This window comes from Tursiops truncatus, chromosome 10 (genome assembly GCF_011762595.2).
Source record: "Tursiops truncatus isolate mTurTru1 chromosome 10, mTurTru1.mat.Y, whole genome shotgun sequence".
Lineage (NCBI taxonomy): Eukaryota > Metazoa > Chordata > Mammalia > Artiodactyla > Delphinidae > Tursiops > Tursiops truncatus.
The window spans coordinates 1,682,311-1,699,143 of NC_047043.1; the positions used below are offsets into that span (position 1 = coordinate 1,682,311).

General features: G+C 49.5%; 1 long non-coding RNA gene across 1 annotated transcript in view; it reads left to right on the top strand.

Moving 5' to 3' along the window:
* Positions 1 to 16,833, top strand: part of LOC109551565 (uncharacterized) — a 196,117-nt gene that overhangs the window by 168,005 nt on the left and 11,279 nt on the right. The window contains exons 7-8 of the long non-coding RNA XR_012334266.1: positions 14,971 to 15,201; positions 15,338 to 15,484. This is a non-coding gene — a long non-coding RNA (uncharacterized lncRNA). The remainder of the gene's footprint in view (positions 1 to 14,970; positions 15,202 to 15,337; positions 15,485 to 16,833) is intronic.

Consider the following 16,833-nt stretch of genomic DNA (forward strand, 5'->3'; position numbering starts at 1 on the left):
GTGGTCTCTCCCGTTGCGGAGCACAGGCTCCGGACGCGCAGGCTCAGCGGCCATGGCTCACGGGCCCAGCCGCTCCCCGGCATGTGGGATCCTCCCGGACCGGGGCACGAACCCGTGTCCCCTGCATCGGCAGGCAGACTCTCAACCACTGCGCCACCAGGGAAGCCCCTTTAATGGATTTTTTAAATGGCTAAGTTATTACTCAGCTTCCTCGTTTGTCACGGAGACAAGGACTCCCTTCTGGGGCTGCAGTACCGGTGGGGCGACAGGATGCAGGTGATGTGCTGGGCTGGCCGCCTCGGAGAACGTTTTCAGTGAGTGTTAACCATTCTCAGATTTAATTCATTTCTGAATTGTTTCACACACACACGCACACGCACACACACACAAGCACACTCCTTGATTCTTTTTTTAAAAAATTTTAGACTTTGATGACTTTGCCCCTTGCACAGAAACGAAGACCCAACACAGCAAAACTAAGTGAATAAATTAATAAACTCCTACCGCCAACATCTAAAAAAAAAAAACTTATAAGGAATGAGAGACACCTAAGCAGGCAAAAACTCTATAAAGCTAATAAAATTCTTCAAAGAAACAGGCAAAGATGTTGGCTTAAATCAAAGATTGATAAAAACAAAACGAGCTTTGAACAGAGAAGCTAAGTTAGTTCAGGTATCCAGAGAGCACTTCAAGCAGAGAGCTTGCTCGTGCCCCACAATGGGCGCTCCCCGCCAGAGCTGGGTGCACAAATCTCTGTAAGTACAGAGCTAATTTCTAATGAGTTTACCCCTACAATCCAGGACACGCAGTTAATTTTGAACTTCACAGAAAGAAATTCAATCTTATCTGAAAATTAACTGCATTTCCTGTATTTTTGCTTGCTACATCTTACAGCCCTATTTCAAATACATGGGAATAAAACAGCCACAGAAGGTGAAAGTGTGCTGAACCAGAATATATATGTCGTGACTTCAGAGTTCAATGCTAAGGAAGTGACTGAGAGCTTTTTCTTGTCTCTTTGTGTCTCTTTGCTAGAAACTCCATCTTTTCTGCATGGTTTTCTCCTCTCGATCTGGGCCAAGTTTTAGCATCTTTCAGAGTTTTATTGCTATACTGATGATGACTCCAGGTGGTAAGGATTTCTGTTCTTTACAAAAGCAGCAGAAAAAAGGCAATGGCCACCGGCCTATGAGTTCCTAAGGATAAGAACTGTGTGTTTAACCAACTTGATAGCCTCAGAGGCTAGGTGCCTGGCTCAGAGCAGGTAGTCAGTCGATGTTTGCTCTTTCCTTAGATTTATTGAACAAGTTGTGGGGCAAGGGGGCAGCTGGACAGAATCGTCACCAGTGTGATCATATGTGGTTCAACTTTTCATTCCCATTGGTTTTCACAGTGCCTCAGATATAAGTGGATCTCAATAAATGCCGAATGAATTGAACTCAGCTGATTTAAGGCCATGTGATTCCTTTCCATTAGGGTAGATATTTCTTGAGAAACATTTTTATTATTTAGCATATCATGGAAATTTGTATTTGCTACACACCACATAACCACACTTATTTTATTACTTTTGTATTCCTCTGGGCTTCTTGTTCATGGTACACAGTGCTCTCTGGTGTGACAGGTCTTGGCGTGAGTAATTCCAAACCTCAGGGCTCTCTCATCATCCAGCCCAGTGCAATTACATGAGCACTTGAGAGTCTGGCTGAGTTTGGAAAGTGGATGTAAGTGAAACAGACAAGGTGGAAAGGAACAGAGCGACATCTGGAGAGGAGAATGGCCAGGACTCACGTCTGCCTGCCTGAAGCTCACCTCCCCCCTCCTTGGTCTCCATGCTCCTCCCAGTGAGCACGTGATGGGTCACAGGACTGTCCCCCTGGGCCGTGCTGGGGTCTGTCCCAAGTCAGCCTCCAGCCCCTCCAGGTAGGCAGTACCCAAGGCATTGCATCAGTCGTTTTCCCAAACACAGTAGCTAAGTTTGGGTCTGATCTTGTATTCCCTGAAAATAACCCTATGTGTAAACTCTTAAATAATCTTTTAAAATCTCTAACTTCTTTGAATTTTCTACACAAAATTCGCATACAAGAATTCTAGCTTGGCCACAACCCCTTTAATGAAATTTAAAGATAGAAGGAAACTTGGGAATGCCAGTTGTGCAGGTGGTAGAATGTTTGGGTTTAAGGTATGCACACTCTTTCCTGGATCTCCAAGATAGATTTGAAGGTTTTAATCAAAAGTGTAAGCTTTCAGGATAATGCTAAGAGATGGTCCATTGAGCTGCATTCTTAAAATACGAAAGACATCCAATCATTCTACAATCCGTACATTGTAAAATTTTATGTCTCAACTATAGTTAATTTTCCATCACCCAAACTCTTGGCTGGACTTCCACGTTTTCTCAATAATGACTTCTCTTACTTGGCGAGTCACGTTAAATTTAGCAAAAGCTGGGATGCCAATCACCTCTGCCCCAGCTCCCCCTCTGTTAGGTCATTTCTGATGCTATCTTGGGCTTCTTTCATCACCTTGTGGGTCTCGCCATCACTGGCTTCCACGTTTGTAAGAAATTGCTTATTTGGATATCCATCCAGGCAGGCCCATCAGACCTTTCACATCAGCTCGCCTGAGTCTGGAATCTAAACCATTGGCTGCAGGAAGCAGGCCTTCATGCTCCTGCCTTAACACAGGAGAGAGGGGTGGGGAGGTTTTTTTTTCATTTTTAAAGAGTCATCTTTTTTTTTTTGGCTGCTTTGGGTCTGCGTTGCTGCGCGCGGGCTTTCTCTAGTTGTGGCGAGCGGGGGCTATTCTTCGTTGTGGTGCGCAGGCTTCTCCTTGCGGTGGTTTCTCTTGTTGCGGAGCACGGGCTCTAGGCACGCGGGCTTCAGTAGTTGTGGCACACGGGCTCAGTAGTTGTGGCATGTGGGTTCTAGAGCGCAGGCTCAGTAGCTGTGGTGCATGGGCTTAGCTCCGCAGCACGTGGTATCTTCCTGGACCAGGGCTCGAACCCGTGTCCCCTGCACTGGCAGGCAGATTCCTAACCACTGCGCCACCAGGGAAGTCCAGGCGGGGTGTTTATTAAAATGCTTTTCAATGCACCTCCCTGTGCGTGAATGTTTTCTAAGTAAGAGGTAGGAACGCTCCATCTTCACAGAGAGCTGTGGCTTCAGGAGAGAGAGAGGCCAAGCTTTCCCCCTTCTCTCCTACACCAGCTGCAGTCAGGTCTGTTTATGTATTGCACGATGACTCTCTGGGGCATGAAGAAATAGGGTGGAGACCAGGGTCAAGGATTTTCAGGTTTTACCAGTGGACAAAGTACAGAGGAATATTCCAGGGATTCTGATTCTAGCAGAGGGTGAGTGGGGGAAATATGGTGTGTTGTTTCTGTCTCACACTTGGACGGGGGGATTTGGTCTCTGCTCACCTCCCCAACCTGGATTCTTACGAGCCCCATGCCCCGCACTCCAAGCTACATTAGGGCCAAAACAGTCTCAGCCCTCAGTGGTCTGAGACTTACCTCTACTGTGCTTGCCTCTACTTACCTCTACTGTTCCTTGACAGACTGATTTGAAGAAGTCTTTTTATCTGTCCTCCCCGTGCCTACTCTCCCTGTTCATACACACACACACACACACACACACACACACTCTTAGATGATTACACCCAGACACATGCATACACTGGGACAGATGTGTCCACTTAGATGCACACGTGGCCAGCACATGCATACACACAGGCTGTGAGCACCTTCAGGGTCAATACCGTGTCTAGGTCTCCGCTGTAACCAAGATCCTTGCTCAGAGCGGGTGGTCAGTAATAGCTGTTGAATAAATGCTAAACGAGGAGCAGCACCCAGAAGTGTGCACCTCTTAGGGTCAACTGCTGAAAATATTTGGTCAGGAATTTCCCATCATTTCTGATTCTAATTGAGAGTGTGCTGATTGCAACCTGGACTTGGAAGGCCAATTACTTCTCCCCAGTTCCCCCAAATACACCACATCAGATCAAGCTGGAATGTATATGACCAGGGAGCTGTCAAGAGCAGAGTCAGTCCATCCTTCGATTAGTTCCCATCAGAGACTTAAACAAATAAGAAAACCAAACAGTTCCCCCTCCTGAGCAAACACTGTTTGAACTGATAGTAGGTCAACAAGAGCATGGCCGGGTCAGCAAACGCCAACAAGTGAAGAAGCAAATTACTGCCAACCGTCCAAGATCAGACCACAATACAAACAAAAGCACATGTACATATAAAATAGAATAACATCACGAACCTCATGCAGCAACAGGACTGAGAAATTACAACTTCATGAAAGATGTAACTGGAGATGATACACACGTACGCATACGTGTGTACATAGATACATAGATGGATGATGGGTGGATAGAAGGACAGTTGATAGAGAGACGGATGGAAAATGTAAAACAGATTGGGGGAAGGCAGCCTGTTTTAACTTTTTGAGGCTCAAGATGAGATGAGCAAATTTGCAACTGCATGTGCTTCAAGATGGTAGCAAGTGAGAGCCTCTGGGTGAGTTTGGGGGGACGCAGTAGAGAGAGTCTGAGTGAGTGGGAGTTAAACAGGTCATTCCAGCCCCTTTGGCAAACTCCCCTCCTGCTGGGACAAACTGGGGGGCATGGGTGGGGGGGACGATGCAGGCAGAGGCCGGGCAAAGGGCGAAATGAGGTGACACAAAGAGGGAGAGTCAGCACGAGCACGCGTCCCCACCCCGAGGCCCAAGCCTTCCCCTCAAGGAACTTTCAGGAAAGATCTTCAGTGCCACCCAGTGCTTTCTGCAACAGGAGTTGAGTTTCTTTATTTTCCACACCCACTGAGACTGTGCCTCACGACCCCGTGAGCTGAGTGATAATATCCCCTGACGCATATTGTACTTTGCGAAGCGTTTCCACACGTGCGGTCTCACTCGGCCTGTGTCTGAAGACAGGCTGCTTCCGTGCCCACCTGCGGGTGGCGGGGCTGGGGGGGCGGCGGAGCCCTCCCTTCCCTGAAGCTCCACCCGAGGCCCTGGATGTGCAGTGACCCTACCACACGGGGCCTTCCAGGGACAATGTCCCAAGGCCCTCAACCTCACGGCATTCCCTGAAGCCTATTATCTTGTGGTAAAAGAAGGTTCTTTCTTTCTGATAGCTCAGAATTTCCCTCCAGTTCTCATATTCCTCTCCATGAGACCCATGTAAAGATCCTTGCTACTCAAAGTGTGGTCCATGGACCGGCAGCGCCACCATCACCCGGGGTCTTGTTAAAATGCAGACTCCCAGGTCCCGGCCCAGACCTGCTGATTCAGGATCTGCATTTTGACCACATCCCAGGGGACTTGTGTGCACGTTACAGCTTGAGAAGCTCTGTTATGATAAGTGTTTAGTATACATAGAAATTCTCAATTTTTAGATTTTGTGGATAAATGCAGTATTTATAAGTATTCAGCCCATAGATTTTGTTGTTAGCTTGCCAGCTTACTGAATACTAATATTCTAGAGGCTTTTGTCCCTGCAGTAAGTTGGGGAGAGGGTTTTGTTATTGATGGTCACCACCCCTAATATTGTAAAGGGCACGGATTCTAGAGCCCAGAATCAGTGACAGGGCCTCAGGGAGTATCAAGAAGAGGGAGTGTTAGGGGAAATTGTGGGTATTTTTGCATATTTGAGACAAATACCTTAATGCCTACGTCATCTAGGAATTACTAATCTACATTCACAATAATAACATGCACTAAACGAATGCAGCTCTATTTACAGCAGCGGGAAGACTAGGTTAGGAAGGCCTGCTGTTCATGTAGACCTCGCAGGACTTACAGCTAGAAGGGGGAGCCAGTGTTTTTATTTGTCATGGTGCATTTAAAATTTACCGAAGGAATTGGATAGTGGGTACGTGAATATCAAGTAACTGATAGAGTGGAAATTCATAATCGCAAAATTTGAAGCATCCAGGGAGGGAAGCAATGACTCTGCCTCAGCACGTGTACACAGCACACAGTAAAGATGCGCGGTTACATACCCAGGAGTGGGACTGCTGGGTCATACGGTCGCCAGGTGCGGGGAGCGGGGATGGACGGGGAGTTTGGGGCTGGTAGATGCCAACTATTACATACAGAATGGAGAAACAACAAGGTCCTACCGTATAGCACAGGGAACTCTATTCAATACCCTGGGATAAACCGTAATGGAAAAAAATATAAAAAGAGATGTCTATATGTGTATAGCTGCGTCACTTTGCTGTGCAGCAGAGATTAACACAACATTGTAAATCAACTAGACCTCAATTAAAAAATAAATTTAAAAAATGGGTGCACGTCGGTCCCGTCGGGCAGTCCAGGCCTGTTGCGGGAAGGTGGGGCTCTCATCCACTTCTCTTCCTTATCCAAGGCTCTTAGCCTAGTGTTTGACACACAGAACGTGCTTATTAAATACTTTTAAATTTTAATAACTCAAAGTCATCTTTCAGAGAGTTTTGCTAATCTGTCCAGAGAAGAACTGACACATCTTAGAAACATTTAGCTGGACACAGCCTCCAAAAGCAAAGGAGTGGCCCTAGATGTCTCCTTCCAGGCCCCTCACACTGACCCCCTGAAGATAAAATGCCTAAAAATCTGCCTGGCAGAGCAGCAAGTCCGTGAGTAGCTGTTGAACCGGTGAGCACGTGAATTTATCTTTTTAAATCCCTTCACTTGCCCGCCTTGAGAAGTGGAGTCCACTGGCTATAGCCGGACGTCAGGCCGCTGGGTGCTCGCAGACGCAGGTGAAGTCTGGCCGAAGTTACAACCGGGACCAGATCATCTTCTCAAAGGAAGGGTAATACAGAGGTAACCAGAAGCTGAAAAAGTAAATTGTTATTCTACACAAATTTATTACTCAGAACAGAACTCGCATCCTTGGAAAAGACTTTCTTGATAAACATAAATAAACTTTAAAAATTGTAATGTATGATTATTGTAGAAAATGTATAAAATACAGCAAAGTCTAAGAGGAGATTGAACTTCCTCATGCCCGTCACTGGGAGATGGCCATGGTTATTATTTGGATACAATTTTTCTTTTAATCTTTTTTCCATGCCAAACACATTTATAAAATCAGAATCATTGCATTACTGATTTTATGTTGCACCCCTTTGATCTGACATCATAGCATGAAATATTTTCCAGCGCAAACATTCTTGGCAAATATCACATCAATGATGGCACATGAGCATAAACAAGATATATTGAAGAGCTCCCTAGTGTTGCTGTTCTAAACAACACCGGAGTAACTGTCCCTGCAAGTCTCGTCTGCATTTCTGATTATTTTCTTGGGGTAGTTTCCTAGAGAGTAGAAACGGCTTTCAAAAGGACAGCAGCTCACTCATGACTTCGGGTGAGGCTGGAGAAAAGCAGTGGTTGGGACCATTTCAGGCCACATTTGAGGGGCACACGCCCGCCAGGCCGGGCCTTACGGGGACCTGGGGACCTGCACTCAGGCCCGTCAGATTGCTGAGTTTCTCTTGAAGAGTTTCTTAAATATCCTGGCTTCTAAAGGAGAGAGAAGTTCTCCAATATTTACTCCTTTAGCTAAGGGAAAAGGGGGAGAAAAGTATATTATTCCTTGAAAGAGAAAGTAATATATTTTCCAGCAATGTGATCTCATCCCTCACATCTTTGAAGGACTAGTGTTAATCCGAAGTCCATTCAAGTTAATAAAGTGTGCCTTTCCCTTACAATGACCTTTCGCTGGAGGTATTTTAGGTTTGTTTTTATAAATAGTTCTTAATTAAATGAGAATCTCGTTATAAAATTATTGTAAAAGTCAGTTATCCTGTGTCAAGGGATATAGAGCAAAAGCTGGCTTCTACCCAGTTTAGAAAACGCATCGCCCTTTTGAAATGAAATTACTTCAATCGATTTTAGTAATAATGCGTTACTTATGTATGGATGTATGTATATGATATAATACACACACAGGTGTCCATGTACAGTAATGTCTAATTACATACAGAAGTATATAGTTATTTGCAGTTTACAGAACATTTTTCAGCCAGGATTCCTTATGAGATTCATAATAACAGAACCCTGGGCATGCTACACGCTGCTTCACTTTTGCTGGTGAGAATAATGAAGCTTTAGGTTCACTAAGTCGTCCATGGTCACCTGCCTGGTTCACTAGCGACTAGATGCCACCTTCCCCAACACTCCGACCCCTAACGGCTACTCAGATTCCCTAAGACCCTTTGTGGACGTGGTAACTGATTAATCAATCTTGGTTTCAGTTTCGTCTTGCAGAACACGAAGGTGACTCTCTCCCCACCGCTTGTAGAGAAATTAAGAACACAAGTGAATTAGTCTGAACACTGAACACACACACACACACGCCCTTCCTATTTTCAGAAAGGATTTGAGGTGGTTGATACCCACATTAGGGGCAATAATAATTTCACTGAAAAAGACAACAGCAAAAACGGTTTAAAAATTACAGAATCTGTACGGTTTATTACACACTGCATGTTCAGAGCCTGGAGTGCTATCAAAATGAGCATTTTCCTTCTCATCAGTGAAATTTCAAAAATCAATGTAGTTCAGAAAATGCAGCTGTGCTCTGCATTGATAAGAGTGTGAAATAAGTAGGTTGCAAAAGAAAAAAGACCCTGGCTGGACCTGGGAAATTGAGGAGGAGGGGTCCTATGGATAAAACAGAAGCCAGAGAATACAAACCCAGGGGCCCAAGTTCCCAAAGTCCACCTCAGAAAGTCACCTGCAGCGGCACCCCTGAAACCGTTAATTTTCCTGCGCCTCAGTTTCATCATCTGTGACGAAGAAGCAAACGTGTTTTATGGGTGGTTGTTCAGAAGGCGGACAGTTTATATGAGGCTGTTTTGTTAAATCACCTCTGCAGTTTTACCCAGTGAAATCTTTTAAAGTGGTGATCCTTGGAGAAAATTAATACAACGTGGAATACACTGCAGATATAAAGTGCGACGTAAATGCTTCGTGATGAGAACGCAGATGAGGTCTGCAAATTGCTGCTTCTTCCTCTGACTCAGCCGCCGCAGAGTGAGTTTTGGCAACTGTGACCTTGCAAAGTACAGATTAAAAAAAATGAACAGAGAACCTTTCTGACAGATGTTACCCCTCCCAGCAACACCTGATGTGTAAGCCCCAAATAATGGCAGGACACAGCTGGTTCCCCAGCCGTCAAGTCAGGGACAGGCCCGCCTCCCCACCCCCCATCGCTTCAGCCTCGAGGGGCAGCCAGGGGCCTGTCCCTGCTCGGTCTTGGTGGATCCTGATGGCCCCGAATCCTGCTGGGCTGAGAGCGTGACTCCAAGCTGGTTTCCTAAAGGCTTTCTGGACGGGTGACTTCAAAGGCACGCCCCCAACGCTGGAGCTGCGTTTTCACATTGTAGCTTTCCAGATATGTCTTGGTTTAAATTTCCAGAAGGGGATTCTTCCTCTCTCCCTCCCTTTCTTTTCTTTCTTTCAAAAGGAAAAAATAGCATCTCTGAGTGACCATTTTGTCCTTGCGGCTTGCTGTAGGATCGCTGGTAGCTCAGGGGGGACGGCTCCCCGATTTTAAACAGGGGAACATTCGAATTTTAGTCAATAAAGAGAACTAAATGTCCCCCAAACAAACATATATGTGTGTGTGTGTGTGTGTATACACACTATAATGTGTCTATACACAATAAAAATAAACTATACACTACCATGTGCACATACATATGTATACAATAAAAGAACTAAATATCCCCCACACAACATATATACACACACATGTGCGCATGCGTGTGTATATATGTATTACATAACGTTTGGAGAATATTTACACACACACACACACACACACACACTCAGTAGGTCTGCTCTGGTTCCCCTGTCAGATTTTCTGAATAAGCTCTGAGACTCCCTGTAATCAAGCCTTTCCTTCATCCCGGTGCTGAGATTCGACCTGTCCCTTCCTGCCTGCAAACGGCCATCAGGACCCACCAACCCCTGAGCCGTCCATCCAGCGGGCCTCCACCCGGTGGCACAATGGGATCACTGTGCGGTGGACGCCTTAAAAATCGCCTGATGCCTGGGCCCCAGGAGGAGGGATTCCGATGCCGTCTGGACCCCGCATTCCTCAGTGTTTTCCCCAAGTGTTGAGAGGAGCGGCTGAGGTTAAGAACCACTGGCTATGTCTTACCCGCGATTCCCTTCCCCCAGATTTTCACCCTTTCTGTACCCCAAGACCAAAGAGGACAAGTCACAAGAACCCGGGCGGGCCGACTCCTGTGGCGAGACGCTCACCTTTGAGCTCGGGGGCCCTTCGGGTTGACCAGCCCCCCCACTTCCCAGGTCGTGGACTTCTGTGCTGACCAGGCCACACAGGCTCCCGCTGCACCGTCGGGCCTGGTGGCACCAGCGCTGTTGCCTCTCGTCCGTTTTCTCCCCAGAACCCGCGGAGGCCTCGGGGACCCCACAGGCTGGTGAGGCAGCCTCTGGGCCCGTCGGAAGCTGCGGACATCACCCACGCTCCCTCGGGGACCAGCCCGGCCGCCCTGCCAGCACTGCCCCGCTCCCCCCTTTGCTTTGATTTTAAATCCAGCCGCCCTTGCGCAAAGGTGGCCTCTCAGGGCTCTTGTTCCACCCTCAACGGGCCCCCACAGCCCCAGGTTCGAGGTGTAATGGGAGGAGGAGGGAGGAACAGGGAGAAGCCCTCGGTCTGAGCAGCAGGCGCCTCCTCTCTTCCTGACTGATCCCGCAGGCTGTCAAGGCGGCCAGCGTGCATGCGTGTGCGTGAGCACGTGTGTCTGCCCCCGGCGTCCACGCTCTCAGTGCTCAGGAGCTCTGCCGTCTGCGATACTAGCTGTGCCTGGATTTCTCTTGCGTAAGCAACTCAACAGAATTTACCACGTGCCCCCCTCCCACCGGTCGGGGATGTAGTGAGGATGCTGTAGCCTAATTCCTGAAACAATTTTAAACGTGTGCAAGGGAAAGATTCCACGAGACTCCAGTGTCGTCCAGCTCCCGCTCGGATGAGGCGCCACCCCAAAACCTGGCCTGGGGGGCTGATCAGGTGCTCTGGACGCCCCCCCGGATGCAGGTGGGCAGGCCCACGGTAGGACGTCTGGGCCAAGGGAGGCCTGGACTCCCTCGCAGCCCCCAGGGCTTTGTGCTGTCTTCACAGCTGGGACCGGCGTCCGGCTTGGGCAGCATGATGGGAATAGACGTAAGTCCCCTGGGGGCAGGGGGGCCTTCTTCCATAATCTGATTGGATGTCTCGTGCCTGGAGAGAGAGATGGACACCAAGGCCAGCACAGCCCTGGGCACCCTGGTGGCAGTGGAGACGCTGCCCGACGGCTGCCGAGGCCACTCAGGGATCTGCTGGCCTCTGGTACGACGCACGGGGGTTCAGAAGGCGGGGACGAGGGAAAGGTCCACTCTGGGGACGCCCGCGTGATTGGAGTCCCCAGACAGACCCAGTCTCTGGAAAATAACCCGCTGATCCCTCGCCTCTTTTCAAAGGCGGTTTAGAAGAAGCTTCTGGACTCAGGCAGCGTTTGTTTACGGCCGATTTCAGTTGTCAGTTGGAGGCTCGTGCTTCACAGCCACATGTGTAAATGCTCACTCCCTCACTGTTTATGAAGAGGCAGGGCCCGAGCTTTCCGAGAGGGCCCTGGCTCCTCTGCAGGGCCCGCCGGCTGGTGGGAGCCGGGGGCGGAGGAGGTCAGCGCCCCCTCCTACAGGAATCTTGGAGCTCGCCGGAAACTTCCAGCACGTGGGTGGTACATGTATCAGCTGACGGGGAAAGCGAGAGCGTGAAGGCGGCCACCCAAGACTTCAGGTCACCGCTGACACCCCTGTGGGAGCTCAGATCTCAGCGCTGGGAGGGCACCTGCCAGCCTGGCCAAAACAAATCAGCCCTGCTAGGGGTGCAGTGCAAAGGAAGGGGCTGAGGCCCGGGGAGCTCAGGGTCGCACTTAAACCAGCTCAAGTAACCGGGCTACGACGAGGCAATGCCCTGGGCGTTGTGGGCAGACAAAGGGCCGGGGCCGCGCTCCAGATCTGGGGAGCATCCCGGCCGAGGTCTAGAAACAAGCCGGCTGTGTTTCAGCCTTGCTCCGGGGTCCTCTGCAGGCAGGATATCCCACCACTCTTTGTTGTCTTTAGGCCTGACAGTCCATCTGGTTTTGATTCAGGTGGCCTCAGGCTTGCCTCAGAGGTGAAAAGGGTGCGCGCTTAAATTGAATTTCTCACAAATTTCAAACCAGAAGGATCCCAGTCTTCCCACACAAAGCCGTTCTGCCGTGCAGCCCCCAGCCCTGGGAGCCTGGCATAAATCAGTTTCACCTGTTTGGCTGAATGAGCCCGTGTGAGTCTAACGAGTCGGACCAGCACAATCAGACAGTGTGTGCGCGCTTGAACCAGAGAGAGCAGCGTGGTGACCTCTCGCTGACCTCCCAGCACTTCTGTGCCTGGCGGGGACCATGGCTCTGGGTCCTGGTAGGGCAGGATTGGGTCCCTGGAGCCGTCTCGGACTGGGTAGTTCTGGATACATAACGGGGTCCTCTAGCCCAGCTGAACAGTATTGGGGGAGAAGGCGGCTTTGTATCTAAAGGGGGGACATATCTGACTCTGAGCCGGTAAGATTAAACTGTCCCTTGAGGCTGCTGCATCAGGTAGCAGGGCTTCAGAGGAGAAACATTTAGACTTTGCCCCTCGTCTCAGAGGTCAGGCAGCCCTCAGCCGTCAAGCTGGGTGGGAGGCGTCGGAGCGTCTTGGTGGGCTGCCTGGTGGAACGGGCACACCTGCCGAGAATGTTCCTACACGGAGGGACGTCCCCCCGTCCAGGGGCTGCCCGGGCATCCTCGGGAGCTGCTCTTTGTCATCACAGCGACTTCTGATTAAACACCACGAGTGAAAGGAACGAAGAGAAGTTGGATCCTCTAACACAGGGGCCGACAAACTCCGGCTGGTGGGCCAAAGCCAGCCCGCAGCCTATTTCCACCTAGAACGTTTTACTGGTCCCCCCCCCCACGAACACACACACGTGCACACACACGCACACACGCGCCACTAGCCACGTGTTGTCCACGGCTGCTTTCTCAAGCACAGATTCAAGTAGCTGTGACAGTGACTGCGAAGCTGAAAATATTTACCGTCTCATTCTATACAGAAAAGCTTGCCAACGCTGTTCTCAAAGGTGGTAGTTTTCCTTTAAAAGATGCTGCTCTCCGAACTGACCCAGGAGATAGGAGGCCACCGGAGGGCCCGGTGGCCGCACAGCCATTTAATGGGCTCCGTGGGGAGTTTGGGGATATACTTACACCTCCATTGGCTCCTCTCTGTGAAAAATGCCCCCCTTTCACCTCAGCGATTCCTAGGTGCTCTAGGACGTCAACGATAAAAGAGGCCTCACATCGCGGATGATCTCCTTGGCCACTTCTCGGGTGTTCTGGGGCTTTGTCTTCTGTCTCTGTGGGGCTCCTGTGCAACAGGTCCTGGGCTGCTCCGAGTACAATCCTGTCGCCTTCACGTGACAACACGACAGGTCCTGCCTGGAGCACGGCAGCTGCACTGCATGCACCAGCCACGGAAAGAGCCACGGACGGGGGCGCCTTCCCGGCGTGGTCTGGCGTGGCAGCCATGGACGTGGCCAAGTCAATGCCCATGTCGCTAAAACTCCTATTCCTTCTCGCCACCTCATCCACTAGCTCCCTCTTTTCAGAATGAAGCTTTAATTTGCAGCCGCAAAGGCTAAATTAACCTGACACGGCAAGCAAAGCTCTACCATGGCCGGAATGTGAGAGAGGGGGTGGGAATTAGTGGACGCCTGAGTTCCGTTCCGCCGCTGCCTCACCACACGGTGTTACAGCAAGGAGTTTACTCAAATAGAACATTTTTAAAGCCATCTGCTATATAGCCCTTTCTCCTTCTTTCTAGAATTATATTTTAAGGAATTCAGGTAGAAAAAAATGATACACACATACACATGCATATGTGTGTTTCATGTATGTATGTTTTATGTATGTGTGTGTGTGTGTGTATATATATATATATATATATATATACACACACATATATTCAAAATGTAGAACTGAATGAGCTGTGCCTTCCTAAGCTATCCATCTGTTCACCCCAGCTTAAGGACAGAGCCCTCTCTCCCTTTCTGAGCTCACGCAGAGCTCCTGGGACAAGAAACCAGACCTCTGTTTGTAAGATTTGACATCTGCTTTCCTGTTTGGTTAAGTTAGTCCTTGTAAAGCAAGATGCAGATATATTTTCTGACAGGGACACAAGCTCTTTACTATTATTATTTTCCTTTATTCGGGACAGGGGTTCTACTGGACGGGGTGGGGGAGGAACCTACACGCCTCTCTGTACTTCTCACACAGTGCACGTAATTCCAGGAGCCTCTGGTGAACGGATCGTGAGTGAGCAAGACGCCGGAGTGTGAAGAGGCCTCGGGCCCCCTCTCCCCCGGCTCTGCCTGGAAGACCTCCTCCCCATCAGGACCCGGGCACTGGCGTGGGTGTCGTCCTCCTAGTCTTTTTCAGTTGTTATCATGTCATCATCTTAGGCGGTAAAGTTGTTAGCCTTCCTTTGGAAGAAGTAATCAAAATCCGTAACCCCTTTGCAGAGAGTGAAACGCAGAAGGGAAGCGAAAAGCAAAGAGAGGGGCGGGGCGGAGGGAGGGGCCTGGTGGCGCGGCGCTCCGCGTGTCCCCAGCCGCCTCTCCGTGCATTATCCTGGCACTCGAGGGGAAATGAAGCCTGATTTACTATTCAGGAAAGTCGCATCCATGGCAGGAGCCGGCCGCACTGGACAGCAGCTGGAAAGGGCTCAAAACGAGGTAGAAACCTTGGAACGTCTTGGTTTTCAAACACACGCTGGATTGTTTCTTCCAGCTTCATCTGTCAGCGTTGGGCGGGCGGTGGTAGTGTCATCAAGGGCCTCTAAAGGTTTTCATGTGGAAAAGCAGCTTGAAACGATCCTATCTCCCCAGGAAAAGCAGATCTGTGCCAGGGTCAGCCATCTGAAGCTCTGATTTCAAGAGGAAAGCAGAGGGGAGTGGAAGAGAAAGTCGGCCTCTGCCTCGGGATGAAGGCGACCCTCTCTGTGACTTGGCTCGCGTCTTCCTGCAGCAGAAGGAGGGCAGCGTGATTCTGGGTCACTTTGTGACGGGCGGACCACACAAAACAAAGGAGGGCGGTGCTGCGCGCTGACTGCTGCCCCGGTAAGCCCTCCAAGGTACCATTTCAAGAAGTAAGTTAATGGCCTCCCTACAAAAGAGTCCCAGGGGTCCCTGAAGCTTGACCCCCAAACTTGAACTCTACCTGAACTGATTTTTTCTCTTTTTTTCCTTTTTTGAGGTTTGAAAACATTTAATCAACTCTCCTCCCAGGACATTTGAGCTCTGTGCACTCCTGCCCTTGTGGGCTCCGTCTGGAAGAAAAAGTGCCAGAACCACCGCTGGAAAGGCGGCCCGGAGGTATTTTCAGTCCGCCTGGAAGCAGCAGGTAACGGAAATCTTATGAGACGGCTTGTTCTCAGGAGATGTTTTTGGGTCCAGTTTTGCTGACCAAAGCATTCCCTGGGTTTGGATAAACCTTGAATTAGCAGCTGCACTTTGAGGCACTGGTTCTTGGTTCTGATTGCAGTTAGAGTGCTTGCAAGCCCTAGCCCCTACCCTTGCACTTTGCCATCCCTGGTTTCGTCCCCTGACATAAGTGCTTCCTGGAATCCCAAAAGCGTTTAGCTTCCTTCCCTTCCAGAAACACAGGGCCGTGGTTGGGTAAATCATCTAAATGCTTTCATTTCAAGTCACTGAGCATCTATTCAGCATCAGTAATACTCCCATCATACGTCGGGAGTGACGGAGGGAGCCTGGTACCCTCGAATTCAAGGGACTCGCCTGGAAGAAAATGCAGACGCTCTTTCATACGACGGCATAAGTAACACTAACAGCTCCAGTTAAGTACAGCGGGAACACAGACATGGTGGGAATGCATCAGAAGTGAATAATGGGTTATTTTTAAACAATGGATCACACAAAGTTCTTCCCCCCAGAAGCCAGTTGTCTTAGGAAGTAATTTGTTCTGTTTTGTTTAAGAGTCTAAATATATAGACCACGGAGTGGCACGTAGTTTTCAACGCTGAGCTCATTTAACGGATTGGTGGTTGCTCTCTGGGGCACTGGGTTGAGAAAGATTCTGAGGTTGTATTTAGTCTCGAGAGGAATGGTGCTGCGATTGGCTGGTTGTCCCGGAGGCCTTATGTGGAGAGCGGTGCAGATACACCAGTCCTGAAGCAGCTACGGCCCACGTGTGAATCAGCTCAGAGTGAAGACAGAGCTCGACGTGTGCTTCCTCAGCCCCCGCTGTGAACTGCAGAGAACCTCTTGTGACAAGGATCCTTCTGCAGAGAACCTCTCTGTGACAAGATCCTTCTGGCATTGATTTGTGCGCACAGCAAGCCCCATGCTGGCTCCTGAAATAGAAGAACATGAAGAAGAGAAGTCAGAGACAGCAACACGTCAGAATATTGATGTCCATCTAGACCCCCCGCCTCTGAGTTTATAAAGGGTCTCCACCCCAAAGAATCATCAGAATGAAACGTTCCCACGACAGTGTTTAAGACTGAACTCACCCTGTGGCCTGTCAGTGGGTATAGATGGGGGGACTCTTCATGAACTGCAGATTCACTGAACAAGAAGTAGGGATTTCTGAGTAGAAACCTAAGTATCCATCTCGAGATGTGACACATGTGTGCCTGTGGAGACATGGTATTCCCAGCTAATTTTAGAAGATTGAAGGCCCAGCCTGGGCCATCCTGACAGCTGGTCACCAGGCAGCTTCTGGCGGTGATG